Source organism: Mus musculus, chromosome 10, assembly GCF_000001635.26.
Source record: "Mus musculus strain C57BL/6J chromosome 10, GRCm38.p6 C57BL/6J".
Taxonomy (NCBI): domain Eukaryota; kingdom Metazoa; phylum Chordata; class Mammalia; order Rodentia; family Muridae; genus Mus; species Mus musculus.
Genome location: NC_000076.6, coordinates 120,763,113 through 120,778,886, shown reverse-complemented (window position 1 = coordinate 120,778,886; position 15,774 = coordinate 120,763,113). Strand labels below are relative to the sequence as shown.

Sequence of the window (15,774 nt, the reverse complement as noted above, 5' to 3'; positions counted from 1 at the left end):
GTTTCCCAAACATTTTAGTTAGATGATAGGTGATAATGACGTCACAGGGTGGAGGTCATGGGGCCTCTGTTGTCTGAAAGTTTTCAAGTGCTCCCCCTCGCAGTGTCCCCTGTGATACTTCCAGCAAACACAAATGTGCTCTTTCCATCACCCAGACTTGACAAGAACCTTCACAAGGTCTCGGGAGTAAGCGGGAGGGCAGGGCAAGCAGTGACTTGGCATCATCTGCTTTCTCGGGGGTCCGAACAGGGTGAAGGCACAGACATGTAAGAAAGTACGACTCGAATGAAGAAAGGCTCTGCGTCTTCTTGCTCAAAAGAATTGTAGGAGTCAAGCTGAGGCTCCTTGAGGCTCTGTTTCTCAGGACTTCAGTATCAACACAGCAATTTATATTCATTCATCCTATCTGAATCACACATTAAATAAAGCTCTCTAAGTCAACCGTTTGCTTCACTGCCTCCGATCAGAGATGTGTGGTCTTCTCAATGATGATCAACCAAAGCCGAGTATGTTATATCCCTAATCATACATGACCAATCACGCATGGAGCTCAAGCTCATGAGACCACAAAGACTCTGTCCCCTAGACATGCTCCAATGTAGTTGACAAGTTATTCTCAGTATAATTATGCAGGGACCCACAATGAAGACCAAATTGCACATCTGCTACATATATGTGAGGAGGTCCAGCCTGTGTATGTTCTTTGGTTGGTGGCTCAGTCTCTGGGAGCCCCAAGGGTCTAGGCTAGTTGACTCTGTTGGTCTTCCTGTGGAGTTCCTATCCCCTCCAGGCTCCTCAAACCTTTCTCCAACTCTTTCACAAGACTTTCCTGGAGTTCTGTTTGATGTTTGGTCGGGGTCTCTGCATCTGTTTCAACCAGCTGCTGGGTGGAGTCTCTCAGAGGACAGTTATGCTAGACTTCTGGCTTCGAATCCAGGCTGACAGATACAACCATAGCCTGAGGCACCGAGGGGGTTGAAGGAGAAGGGCAGCCATGCAAGCAATGTGTCTGTATAGATGCCCTGAGGACAGCTTGGCAACACCCCCCCCCCATTAGCCATGTCCCCATGAAGGTCTATGTGTGGATGGAGGAAACAACTCCCATTGTGTCTGCAAGGATATCGGATTCACAGGGACACACCGTGTGACCTTGATGCCTCTTTGTTGGTCAAAGCCTTGTCACCATGACGCAGCATGTAAAGACACTGCTGACAGCTGTATTTGTCATTGCTGGCCTGGATACACAGGTGCCCTGTGTGAGACAGACATAAATGAATGCAGTAGCAACCCTTCCCAGTGGACTTCTTGAATACTTCTAATTCTGAATACAAGTAAGGCACACCTGAACTTGAATGGAAAAGGAGGAAGAGTACAGGTGACACTGGAAATGCATATAACAAAAACATCCAGTTTCTGGGAACGCTGGCCCTGCAATCTTTCCTGGTGACAGACAGGGGATGAGTATCCTTCTCAGGGTCACTAAGCCAAACACTCTGCCACGAGGGAGTATATAAGTGTGGGCCATACAAGGGTCTACCCCAGGAACAGCGGACTAAAGAGAATTGTTTCTGTTTGATTACAATTCATAGCAGATTGATACTTGCAAAGGCATTCATGTTTGGGGTTCTGCCCCCCCCCCTACTTCTTAACACTCTAGCCTGTGATACTGGTCAGGCATCTGGTGTTTGTTAGATGTCTGGGGAGCATCTCCCAGCATTCGAACGATTGCAGGGAGGGAAGGCGGTGGGGCACAAACTGGCCTCATCCGCTTTACAGCTTCATTACCAAGCTCCTCACATACCTGTGCACATCTGGAATGAATCTCCAGGTAAACCTCTTGGGCTCTTTCTCTAAAGAGTAACTGTAATTATTAGGGCTCTACCCAAATTCAGCTTAGACTAGGTATGTGGCTGAACTTCAGCCAAAATCCTGTGCCTCACTAAAAGAGATTTTCTTTTTTTTAACATCCAATTACATAGGAGGGGTCTTTCCCCTACACATAGGCAGTGGGGTTCCTGATTCTCTTTGCCCAAGGCTTCTATTTATGCCCCAAGGAAAAAGACAAAAGACTCTAGGGAAGAAATAGAGATAGTCTGGAGTTACCACAAGGTTTCCTGGTACCAATCTCAGAGTTTTAATACAGATCACATGACATATGAACATTTTACAAAAGCTAGGTCCTTTCCCCTCTAAGCACTACCCTAAACTTTACATTAGCAGCAAGAGCAAAGCAAAGCAAGAAAAAAGAAAGAAAGAAAGAAAGAAAGAAAGAAAGAAAGAGAAAAAGAAAAAGAAAAAGAAAAAGAAAGAGAAAAAGAAAAAGAAGAAAAAGGAAAAGAAGAAAAAGAAAAAGAATCTGTGAAGAAATCAACAGCTGCCCACTTCCTGATTATTCCCTTTATATGGGCCAGAGTCTATCCACTCAACATAACACTTGTGTCTGGGAACCAGTCAATGGTGGGTGCAATGAGGCAGACTAAGACTTCACGCATGCAGCTGTTTGAGCAAACAGACATGCAGCTAACTGCACATCACCCCAGTGTGACACATGAAGCTGAGAAGAAGTGTGAATACAAGAGAGCTCAACTGGAAGAAGGATGAATGGAGCAGAGTGGTGGACGAAGGATTCCACTTAGAGATGGAGCAGATGTGGAGTTCTTCAAAATGATGCAGAAACCAAGATGGTCCAGGAAAGTTTTAGAGATTTGTGTGGTCCTTATCTTTTTCAAATGGATGGGTTATTCTGAGTTTTCCAAATCTATGTATGCTACGTTCCCATAGGCATTTTTGCTTCTCTTTACAGCATCCATTTTCAGAGGGGAATACATTGTCATTTCTTTACTTATTTATTTATTTATTTATTTATTTGTTTGTTTGTCTCTTCCACTTTTCTCCTTTCAGACAGTCTGGCCTCAGGCTTACTATGTACCCAGGGTGACACTGAACTCTGGTTCCTCCTGCTTCGTGGTCCCTGTGCTGTGTTTATGAGCCTGCCGTGCCACACTCAGTTTGCCGGGGATTGAACCCAAGGTTGCAAGCATGCTAGGCAAACATGACGTTCTGAGCTTCCTCTCCAGTTCCTGCAATGTATTTGTTTACTTTAAAAACTAAGAGAGACCCAAGAGGAGGAGGAGGAGGAGGAGGAGGAGGAGGAGGAAGAGACCTTAGGGAGTCTTGAATAGTGCCTTTGCTTTTTTGTGAGCCCACATAGCTAAGGTCAGAGTCAGCCTCTGCAGGTGGTTCACGTTGGTTCTTACCCTGTGCTGTCTGCTCTTGAGTTTGTCTGATCTGCACCCGCAGCTGTTGTGTGAGCTCCTCTTCCAGGCTCCTCCCTTCCTCTCGACACCAAAGGAAGTGAGGCAAACACATTGTAGCAAAGATAAGGAGGTGAGGCAAACACATTGTAGCAAAGATAAGAAGGTGAGGCAAACACACTGTAACAGGGATTGGGTCTTTTGGTGGTTTCTCGTTAGCCTCATAGTGTTTCATTCCATTTTACTTCTGCTTCTATAGTTAAATAATTTCAAATGTTCTACATCTTTGAGCTTCATTGAGTCTATTGTTGAGACTATGGTTGACATTTTTGTTGCTTTGTATTTTGTTTCAATAAATTGATCCAGAATTCTTAGTGTTATCTCTAGAATGTCCATGCATTGCTTAACAGATTTCATTTAATTGGTTTATAAGGATTTATTTGTCTTATGTATATAAGCACACTGTCGCTGTCTTCAGAAGAGGGCATTGGATCCCATTATAGATGGTTGTGAGCTACCATGTGGTTGCTGGGAATTGAGCTCAGGACCTCTGCAAAGAGCAGTCAGTGCTCTTAACTGCTGAGCCATCTCTTCAGTCCCCCTTTTAATGTTTTTTAATCTGTGTATTCTAGGAGCTTTCTGAACTTCTTTAGGACATTATCCTGAATTCTGTGTAATTTCAAACATCTCTCTTTCCTTTGGAGCCACTGCTAGAACTTTGTTAGGGTTTTGTGGAGTTGCCATGATGATCCAAGCCTTTATAATCCCCCATCCTTACCCTGATGCCAGTAGAAAAAGGGGATTTTGGTTTTGTGGGTGTCTTTTGAATAGAAGAGAGCCACCATTAACCTAGACCGATTCTGGATGGGCCAGCTTATGGCAGCCCTGGGCAGGTGTGTGGGTGGTTTGCTCCTTATGATTTGGATTTAGAGGGGCAGCTGGCTAGATTCAGCTTTCTCGAAAGACCACTGACCAAGCTCCACAAGCAAGCTGAACTGCCCAGTGAGCTTAGATGTCTCACCTCATTTCATCAAGCTAAGGAACTAGTATATTCCATGGCCAACCAGTACCACTATTTTAGTTCAACAAGTAGAGTTGTGGAAGATGAAGGGCCGGTGAAATCATGAGGATCAACAACAGCAGCATTTTCGTTCACAAGAAATGCACAACTGAGGTTTAATTGCTGGAGAGGTAACGCCTCAGTGTGAGTGTGAGGTCATATGATACATACTATTCATCTTCTAGGAATGATACAGGCAGTCTCTTCTCTCTGAGAGAATCAGCTTCGGCAGTCATGATCTCCCTCCCTGGTCAGGATCTAGCAGCAGGAAAATAAATGTCAGATCTGTGTTATAAACTCCCAGATAAGGCACAGGGACCTATTGCTCTTTGCCAGAATTAGCTGCGGAGGTTATGTGCTAGGATCACAGGCCTTTGCCATGACACCAGGCTTCATGTTACCATTCACCCATAATTCCTGTGCCTTGGCAGGCCCTGCTTAAGTGTCGCCATGAACAATTAAGCCAACAGGACTTTTATAAAAGGGAGTTTATTTGGGACGGGGAGGAGAGGGTAGAGGCAGAGGAGGGAGAGAGACAGAGAAGGACAGGGAGAGAGGGGAAGAGAGGAAGAGGACAGCTGAGAACACGTGGAAGGACATGTGGGGAAGAGAGTGTGTAGGAGAGGGAGGGAGGGAGGGAGAGAGAGAGAGAGAGAGAGAGAGAGAGAGAGAGAGAGAGAGAGAGAGCAAGCAAGCTGTATAGTCCTTCAACAGAGCCAGGCTCATACCTAGCTGTTGCTAGGTAACGGTTGGGTGGAGCCTAGAAGAAACTAACAGTTCCTTCTAAAGGCTCTAGAATTGTTCTTTCTTTCCTTCTTTCTTTCTTTCTTTCTTTCTTTCTTTCTTTCTTTCTTTTCTTTTCTTTTCTTTTCTTTCTTTCTTTCTTCTTTCGAGACAGGGTTTCTCTGTGTAGCCCTAGCTGTCCTGGAACTCACTCTGTAGACCAGGCTGGCCTTGAACTCAGAAATCTGCCTGACTCTGCCTCTGAAGTGCTGGGATTAAAGGCATGCATCACCACTGCCCGGCTTAAGGCTCTAGAATTGAGCCTTAGGGTTTTTTTTTTATTATGTCCCTTCGATTCTTTGCACATGCGTTCACTCTTTGTGTTGTTTGTTGAGGTTACACATGCCTTCCAAGATAGACTCTGTGGATTTCTGTTTGTTGCTCTTTTTATTTCACCATAAGTCTTGAAAGGAGAAAGAGGTGAAAAGAGAATTCTTCTGCCATCTTCAAACTCATATTTTAGTTTAAAAGCCTGAAAATTGCTTACAGAGTCTGAAAAATTTCAACCTCTAAGTGGTTTACGCTCTCCAACAGTGGCCTCTTCCACTCTGGGGTCCATTGTGTTGAGACTGGAGTGTTCAAATACAAGATCATCTTTGGTTTAGTTGAATTTGTAGACGTTTGGACCAGTGCTCTATGCTAGACACCTCTCTCCTAGGTAGGGTTTTCATTGCTGTGATGAAACACCACAATCAAGCACCTTGGGGAGGAGGAAAGGGTTTAGTTGGCTTCAGTGGAAGCCAAGTTACTGTCCATCATTCAAGAAAGTCAGGACAGGGACTCAAACAGGGTGGGAACCTGGAGGCAGAAGCTGATGCAGAGGCCATGGAGGGGTGATGCTTACTGGCTTGCTCAGCCTGATTTCTTACAAAACCCAGGAACCAGCTCTGGGATGGCACCACCCCAATGGCCTGGGCCCTCCAACATCAATCACTGGTTTAAAAAAATGATTTACAGCCTGATCTTATGGAGGCGTTTTCTCAATTGAGGTTCCTCCTCTCTGACAACTCTAGTTTGTGGCAAGTTGACATAAAACTAGCCAGAACCACCTCTAACTAGCCCATGGAAACAGCGTTCAGAAGAGAACCAGAACAGATGTCTCTCACAGGAACTATTCTAAGGTTACTGTGGTACCCTCTGGTATTTTGTCCTTTCCTATCCCCAAAGAAAGATGTGAGTGAACACTTTTACACTCATTCAAAGGGAGGTTTTTCCAGTCCTGGTCTCTTCAGAATTTTACATCACTTCAGTTTTCTTTCACCCTTGAATTCACTTTGGCTACTCATACTAATACTGTCCTACTGCGTGTAAGGGATTGGCGCCTTGTTATTATTATTTCATTTGGATGTTGCAAAGGGTTTTGACGTCTTTTGGACACTTGAAAGAGAGAAATACTCTTAATTTCCCTTATAGATGAATGCTATTATTAAAAGTATAAAACTCTTTGCCTCCTGGATCAGGAGCCTGGAAACAGGAGAACCAAACAAGCATCATTTGATGTTTCTCTAAGTGCAGAAAGTGTAGCTCTTCTCGTTGGTAGAATTATTTCAACACATGCGACTTTCTCTAAGTTCTTAAATTTCTGAGGGAAACTGCCAGTTTTATGTGAGGTAGGGTACAAAGTTTTATAAGTGAAATGTTCCAAAGCAGTGTTAAAAAAAAAAAAAACCCACCTAATTCAAAGCAGCAACAACAACAACAAAACATGTCAACCATCAAAATATGTTGCATTCTTCGGGAAGTTAGTCCACGTCGAGCAAGTATTTTTGTACCAAATGACTATTCATTCATGGATTTCGTTACGGGGGAGACATCTTAAAGCTGCTGGATAGGAATGTGTCCTGAAATCCAGTCTGTTAAAGTTCAAACGTTTGATTTCATCCGATAGGAGCGCATTTAGAGACTCTACAGTGTTCATACAATCCATACGTCCATCTAGGTAATTCTGAATTCTGAATGCTGTCATGGATTCTCTGGCATTACCAGTATGGTGGGAAAAATTTTTCCTAACTGGACTTTTAACCAGCAAGAAGAAATAACTATAAGTTGAAATTGAAAATAAATAGAGCTGGAAACATGCTATACCCCCATCTGAACCCACCCCTCCCCCCCAAAACCAGGTCCCCATTCACCCAGAACCGCCCCCCCCCAAATGGCTGGTTAGACAAAAGCCAGCAGTCCTCAGAAACTTGGGAAATTGGTTTTCCCCAATCAAAGAAGCCTTATCACTGGCAGAAGAGACAAATGGCCATCTGTGGTGCCTATTACCACACCAGAAGTCATGCTGGCCTCCAGGCTCCCTCAGCAGCACAAGGTCCTGGCTCTTCTCACCTGTCTCCTACCCTCTGCTTCTCCAGTTCATGGGGTTCCCTCCCTTCAGCTACTCATTCCCTTTATAGACTACAATTTCGGCTATACTCCTTCCGTTGCCTGCTTTCTTTCTTTCTTCATCTCTTTGTTCGTCTATTTCTTCTTTCTTGCTTTCCCATCCCCACACCCACCCTCTTGCTCTGCTCCTGTGGCTCTCCTGGCCAAGTTCAGTCTGCTGGCCGTGACCTGTCTACTCCTTTCTCTCTCTGCTCTGGATTCTCCCAGATGCCTCTATCTGGATGTTTTCTCTCTCAAGTCTTCCAATCAAATTCTTCCCCTTCACCATACCTTGGAGTAGTCAAGCCGTGAGTTTGTATCCCTTCCACACCCCTGACTGCCTGCTGGGATATGGCTGGCTGTCAGTGTAATAGGCAGGATTATACCCATAGGTCCTCCTGTTCTTCCTGTAACTGTCTGATGATGTGTTTGCTGCAGGACTGTGGGTCCTCTCAGTGCTGGTCCATCAGAGCAGGTTCTGTGAATTGTTAATTCTTGGTGTCTGTCTCTGGCAAACAGAAGAAGAAAATAAATGGGTCAGAGGAAGGTTGGATCTCTGAGCTCAGGTTCTGTCTGCTGAGTGCTCTCCAGAAGACTTCACCTGGAAATGGCATCTAATGGCTTCAATGGGGTTGCTGTTTTACATCTTGCTCTCAAGGTCTCTTCTTCTGAATGGAATCATATCCCAACATAAGTATGCATTATCTATCTATCTATCTATCTATCTATCTATCTATCTATCTATCTATCTATCTATCTATCTATCTAATCCTCCATCCATCCATCCATCCATCTATCTTATCTATCTATCTATCTATCTATCTATCCATCCATCTGTCCATCTGTCTATCCATCCATCCATTTATTTATTATCTACTCCCAGTTGAACCCATTGAAAATAACAGTATTGGGAAAATTGAGTGTTTCTTGCTTGGCATTGTCTGCACCTGAGTCTTCTGTTCTGATACATTGATCATTCACAGTGTTTGATTTAGAAAAGTTAAACAACATTTCCAGCAAGCCTTGTCCTCATTCAGCATGCAGAAATGGCTTTATTTTCCTCTAGCCCCGGGGAGAGGAGAGATTCGGATGGGGCCATCTGAAGTTCCCTGCTCGAGGGCAGTTTGTCAGCTCTACTGCCCAGCACCCTCAGGTCCCTAAGAACTAGGATGGGGGCAAGCTGCATTTTGTCCCAGCACGTCACACACAGGGAAGAGAAAATGAGAAGCTCTTCGGAGACTCCCACAATGTCTAAGTACACATCAATGCAGACAGTGACTAAGCAATAGGACCCAAGAGATTTCGCTCCTTGATGAATTCTCTGTTACAAAAGCATGTGGTGTTCCGTGCAGCCTTGCCTCATAAATACTTCCATTTACTCAAAAACATTTCTATGTTAGTTAACTTTTTTTTTTCTGTGACCAAATACCCGAGGGAAACCAATTTGAATAAGTTAATATTTATTGACTTATTTAGGTTCATAATTTTGTAAGTCTTGGTCCAGGGCTCCATTGCTTTTAGGTCATCTGTGGAGGAAGGGTATGTATGATACAGGAAAGCTGTGTGCCTTCATGGCAGCCAGAGAATCAAAGAGAGGAAGCGTCTAGGGATGAGATTCACCCTTCGAAAGCATGTCTTCCAAGTAGGCCACACGTGATGACATCCCATTTGGTAATGGTCATGAACTTCTCAATGGACCAATATCTCATCTCAGCCACCTCAACAACACTGCCAAGTGGGGACCCGCCCCTCAGCGCATCAACCTCTTTGCGGGAAGTTGGTGAGGGAGGGCGTATTTTCTATCCAAAGTATAATGATTTCTTAAATCTTTTGTGCAAAACATTTTCCCCATGGAAAAATGTTCATGTGTATTTTAGACACAGCTGCAAAGAGTGAAATTGGGGTCTCAAGGGAAAACCCTAACTGCTGCGTTCCCCGACATATTTTTTACCCCAGCCAAGCAAACGAAATGAACCTGTGAGAAATAGAGGCTGTGCCATGTGCATGCAATGGAATATAACTCACATTTCAAAATACAGAAATCCTAACAACGCGGTAACACGGGTAGACCTGGGAACACTATGCTACGTGAAATACCCCAGTCACCAAAGATAAACAGTGCCAGCTCCCCTCACGCACAGCATCAAATGTGAACCCACAGAGAATAGGATGGATGTGACCAGGGAGCCAAGAGAATGGGTGGTTGGCTTTCAGTGAGTATAAAGCTTCAATTATGCCAAACACCTGAGTTCTAGACTCCTGAAATACAATGTAGAAATGATGCCTACAGCTAGGACCCATGTACTGTGTCTCTAAATACGTTTGACTAGATTTCATGTGTCATATTACCACAAAAAAAACAGAAAACAAGAAAACAAACAAACAAACAAACAAACAAACAAATGATGAAGGCCAGGAAGGAGCTTCTGGAAGTGACAAAAATATTTATCTTAAGTACGATGGTTTTATAGCTGTTCCTTCAACTCACCGAATTACATTCACGTAAGCGTGTATTTTTATATCACACCTTAATAAAGCATTTTTAAAGATACTTTTAAGAAGGTAAAATTTTTAGCTTTTTCTTTAAAATAGTTTAAAACTTTCATAATTATTAAGTAAAGATCAATGTTTTACTTTTTAAGAAGAGTTAATTTTATCTTCAATTATATGTATCTGTGTGCAGGGTGGGTGGGTGGGTTGGGGTGTGCATGTGTGTGCCTGAAGAGGCCAGTTGTCAGACGCCCTGAAGGTTCATTTCCAGGCAGTGTGAACCACCCACCCTACATGGATGTTGGGAACTAAATTCAGGCTCTCTAGAGGAGCAACGAGCACTCTTAACTGCAGAACCACCTCTCCAGCCCAATATTTTCACATTTTTAAGAAGTACTTTTGAGGGCTGGTGAAATGGCTCAGTGGGTCAAGGCACTGGCTACCAAATCTGACAATCTGAATTCACTCCATGGGACCCACAGGGTGAAAGGAGAGAACTGGCTCCTGCGACCCACCCCCTGACTGCCACAGGAGCACCATGGGACACACATATGTGCACACACATGGACACAGAACATAGAATAAACATTTTAAAAGGAAAAAATGCCCAGTTGTAGTGACATGCTCTTTTAACCCCAACCCACGGTGAGACCCAAGGGGGGAGGGGGGGGGAAAGAGAGACGGGGGGGGGGGGTTCTGAAAATTTTGAATATTTTAGGGGATTATATAAACATTTTAACAAGAATAATCTTGGTGATTTCTGGCATTTTAAGTTTACATAATTTATATTTTGATTAAAATATTTACATACATGAAACAGGCTTTCACTTAATAATTTGCTCTTCATATTATTCTCATGAAGTCAATGTGGATTTTACTTAAATGACAGCAAGCACTGACTACATGTAGTCAGCATGTGATAGATTATGGATGATACACATTTTCATTTTATGATTTGTTGGAACATCACTGGCTGCAAACAAAGCTACTAAGACCTGAAAAATACTAAAGCAGTTAGGGTGATTTTTTTCCCCCATTTTATTAGTTTTGTTATTTTGCTTTCAAATGAATAAAATTTCTACCTAAAAATTCTTTGTAATGAAAAACTATTTTCCAAATGAAAATAAACTTCTTAAATAGAAGAAAAAAAGTATTTTAAAAGGCTGTCAGCTTGACCTCACACAGAGACACAGACAGACATACAGACAGATAGACACAGACAGACACAGGCACACACACACACACACACACACACACACACACACACTATAACTGCCTTCCTTTTTGTTACTCATGCCTTGGGCTTGTGAAAGAACGAACAGTTCTGACCACAGCTTTCTTTCATGTGAAGGTCTATGACGTGAAGGAGGACTGTGGGGTCTACCAGATGTCTTACATCTTGGGAGAGTATTAGATCAAAAGTTTTGCATTGTAAGTCCATATTCACTTTTCTTTCCATAGGTGGTAGATCTCTTCCTTGTAAGAGACTGCTGTACCGCAAGGTTTCTTACCTTCTCTTTTGAGTTAGCAATCTAAGGGAATCAGCTTTGGTCTTAGTGTCATGTGCATGTCTGTATGTTAACAAATTGGCTCTCTCATGTTCGTCTCTGAATTATTCACAACAGCCAGGACACAAAGCAACCTAAGTGTCTACCAATAAATGAATAGATGAATATAATGTCCAATATGGTTGTACAGCAGCTTCCTCTGAAGTGAAACATTCCCTGCCTCCTGAAGAGGCTACTGAGACTCTGAAGGTAAAGTCACATGCCGAGGAAAAGTTGCTTGCAATACTTTTGGAGACCCTGCACCGTCTTCATAGAAGGAGTATGTACTGGGAAGGAAAGGAGACTTGGAATGGCCAAACTGCTGAGTCTTTGGCCTTTAAAGCTGCCTACAGATAGCTATGAGACCACTCAGTGAGCTGCCATCCATGATGGGGTGCACTTTTCTGTGATGTGCCTGCCTTTGAGTCAACCCTGCTCCTGTGAGTAACCCCTCGCCCATCCTCCTGTTAGCAGCCCCGATAAAGACTAACCGACAGAGCTAGTCAGACTCTTGTGCAGTGTGCTCTGGTCTTCGAGATATAAGCTCTTAGAGTGAAAATAAAATCCTAGTATTGATCATAGTCTGGCTTGCCTAATGTGATGGCCATGACTCACACAACCGCCATACCTCACGTGAAGTCCGGCTCCATCTCAGCCAATGTGGAGCAGTGGTGGAGCACAGTGGCAGATTGACAGCTGCCAATAACGGCAGCTCGTCTCAGTACCACACAATACCACCATCCTTTTCACTCTGAGAACAAACCAACTAGACCGAAGGCCAGTGAAGTGGAAAAGACAGATACGACTCTTATCTGGGAAACCCGTGGGAACAGTAAGAGCGGGGCTTCCCGATCCTGTATTTGTTTTATGGTGTTTAGAGGAAAGTGGGAATTTCCATCCTGCTGAACCTACAGAGTTATCCTGAAATAACATTCTTTGCTCGTTGTAAGGAGATGATGGTACTTAAGTTTGTCTGATTCTGTTTTTTTTTTCACGAAGAGATTTAAAACCTTGGAGAAGAGTGAAGGGCGGATCTACTCAAAGGATTCTGGCAGAGGGCCTGAGAGATGCCTCAGCAGTTCAGAGAACTTGCTGTTCCCCCGGAGGTTCTGAGTTCTGTGCGACCACTCCTAACTCCAGCTCCAAGAGATATGCGCCCCCTCCTGACCTCTGCAGGTAACAGCACATACACACAGACACACACACACACAGACACACACACACACACACACACACACACACACACACACACACACACACAGCAGGCACGAGTGCACCTATCCTGTAAGCCATCATAATGGATTACCTCTGTAATATACGTTCTATTGGATCTGTTCCTCTAGAGAACCCTGAGTGATATGCCCCTCGAATGCCCCTCAAAGTCTCAGGTTTTGAGTCTGGCAGTTTTGTTGAGAAGTAGATGGATAAGAAGGATACCAACCACACCAACAGACCATTCTACTGATGACTTCATCATTGAGTGTGTTTTTGGGAGGTATGACCTAACTGGAAGTGGCGGGTTGGGAGGGTACCTTTGAATGGCTTACCTTGCCCGAATTCACATGCTGTTACCCAGCTGCAGTGAGATCAGAAGCCCTGCTCCACCCCGACTGCTTTCCTCCACATTGTTCTCTATTGTTTTTCCAGCAGCTGTGACCAAATGCGAGAGAAGGAGGTTTTCTTTTGGATCATGGTTTGCGAGTATAGTTTGTCACAATCATGAAAGCATCGCGATGGGAGTGGCTATCAGGCATGGCAGTGGGAGTGGCTATCAGGCATAGCAGTGGGCGTGGCTCACAGGCATGGTAGTGGGAGTGGCTAGCAGGCGTGGCAGCAGAAGCATGAGGCTGCTGATTCACATCTCAGCGGACCAGGAAAAGGAGAGGAGGGAATGACGGAGCTCAGAGGCTTTCTCCTCTCCCGTTTTTTTTATCCAGCCAAGTCCTCTTTTTATCCAGCCAAGTCCGCAGTGCATGGGAAGGTCTCTACTATGTTCAGGAAAGGTCTTACCCTCTTAGTCATTCCTCTCTAGAAAAAGGCTCACAGATAAGTTCAGAGGTAAGGTGTGACTCACTAATGCCTTGGTGGTTTCTTAATCCAATAAAGTTGTTGATCAGAGTTAGACCATCACATAGTCTGCATCACTATAATTCACAGACAAGGGAACCAGGTGACCATAGGACTGAAATAACTAAACTATGAGCTCAAAGGAAACTGTTCTTTAAAGTTTTTCTCCGATAGTCTTTGAGTTTTTGTAGTACCTACAACTAATGTACAGCTATCAATGTATAGATATGTTTCTCCTGTGAGCTGATACTCTTATCCTGTTCGCTATTATAGGATGGAGCTGGAGCCTTCAGCAGATGCTGAGGGAAGGTTTGAGGCTGATCCTGGGTGCAGAATTGTGCCCAGTTCTTCCCACCTGATTGTTCATCTACTGCAAACTGGGGCTCGTTTTTCCCTTTGGAAAAATAATCACATTTTGCTGCATTGGAAAGCATGGCTAAGATTGATTCCTGCAGTAATTTAACAGAACCTGAAGCTTTATAGACCTTCTGTCTACAGGACTTCTGACTACACAGAACGTGTCTTTAGGATGTGCCCTTCTTTTCCCTGTTCTGATAGAACTGACTGTGCAAACTAAGGCAGCTTTCAGATGCTATTCCACTCACTGGCAGTGCCATTTGTGCCTCTGAACAGCAACAGGCTGAGGTCTTCCAAAAAACTAGGGAAGAGTGGTAGATCCAGAGGTCTGAGCCTCTCGATTCCTGGGGTGGACACGTTAGGGTGTCTATTGTGAAAGACCGGGGGGAGTGAAGATATGCTCAGGAGATCCCATGGGCTTTGAAGACCTTTGGCATGGCTCTCCATTCATAAAAAGCTGCTTCATTCAGAGCTGTGGCTTCAGAAGTCTGGATGCAGTCAGTTCCTGGCTGGCTGGGAACAAGGAGTTAACTTGAGGCTGGTTCTTCCTGCATGGGTCCAGCCAGCAGCTGTTCATCATAAGCAGGGTCCTTTCATCCTGACAGCTTTCTTTCCACTCAGGGGGAGTTGCCCTGGGAGTACTTGACACAGGAAAGCAGGAAAGACAGAGAGAGAGAGAGAGGGGAAGGGTCTTGTTTGTTTCCTGGGTGGATCACCCCCTTCTTGGCAGGCCTCCAAGAAACGAGTCTTTTCCTGTCCTAAAACATCAGGGAAATAAATCTCTCTTGTAGAGAACAGATCCGGGAGAGGCCCCAGGGCGGCCATGTGACATCCGTCAGGTCTAGCAGCTTGACTGCCAGAGTGGCCAGTGTGTGGCCTGGGCAGCTATAGCACTCTGCCAAAGACAAAAGTGTGTGTGTGTGTGTGTGTGTGTGTGTGTGTGTGTGTGTGTGTGTGTGTGCGTGTGCTGTCAGCCAGAGAGATATAGGTATCCTGAGGATGGTCTACAGCAGAAGGAAATCTGAGAGAAACAGTGAGTAACAGATAGTGGCCTATTTGCGGATGTCACTCAGTGAAGCAGAACTATCCTACGTCAGCTGGAGGGGCCTCAGAAAGCAAACCAGTGAGAAACAGCTGGGCATTAAGACAAGAAAGGCAGAGCCGTACAGGCAGGGTGCAGAGGGGAGTGAGATCTACACACCAGGCCGGTGTGGTTCCGTGGCCCCCAGTGGACTTGACCTCGTTCTCCTCCTCGATCCTGACTTCTGTTTGCGGAATTTGGTTAATTTGAACAAAGCAATCTACCTGTGCAGCTCCAGTCACGTATTTCAATCTTGTCTGTCACAGAGATAAGTATGGGAGGCTGGGGATGTCCCAGCTTGACAGAGAAACAACTGGACCTTCTAGGACTCGAAACAAACATTTCCCTTGAACGGGAAGCTAAGCGTGTCTCTGTTGGGACTGAAAAAGAAGACAGATTTAGACAGGATGGCTTGGACGTTCACTGTTTCATTCCTTTCTACATCTGTGACAAGAGTCCATCTCTCAACACCAAGGACCATGCTTACTGAGATAGGGGTGTTGTGTTTAGAATCGTGGCTCATCTGGACAGTTCACACCAGGCCAGCACAGTTCCAAGGGAGAGAGGTTTATTGTGGAGAAAACGACAAAATGGGGACAACGAATAAGGAAAGAGAAAAGATAGGGGGGGGGGGCTCTGTCTTTTCACACACTGATGCACACTGCTGTGCAATTCTGACGCAGATGAGGGCGGGCAGGTGAACTATAATGGTTGCCATAGCAACAGATGCACGCGTCCACGTCGCCTATGGATGACGTCATCATTGGA

At 44.6% G+C, this 15,774-nt stretch overlaps 1 long non-coding RNA gene across 2 annotated transcripts; it reads right to left on the bottom strand.

Annotated features, from left to right (window-relative positions):
• On the bottom strand, nt 1-13,155 carry 4921513I03Rik (RIKEN cDNA 4921513I03 gene). 2 transcript variants are annotated; one of them, NR_038000.1, is made up of 3 exons: nt 13,049-13,155; nt 7,756-7,972; nt 1-1,252 (listed from the first exon to the last, which is right to left on the bottom strand). It is a non-coding gene; the product is annotated as an RIKEN cDNA 4921513I03 gene (long non-coding RNA). The 2 variants fall into 2 exon arrangements; NR_038003.1 differs by lacking the exon at nt 1-1,252 and adding an exon at nt 4,400-4,572.
• Between the last annotated feature and the right edge of the window lie 2,619 nt (nt 13,156-15,774).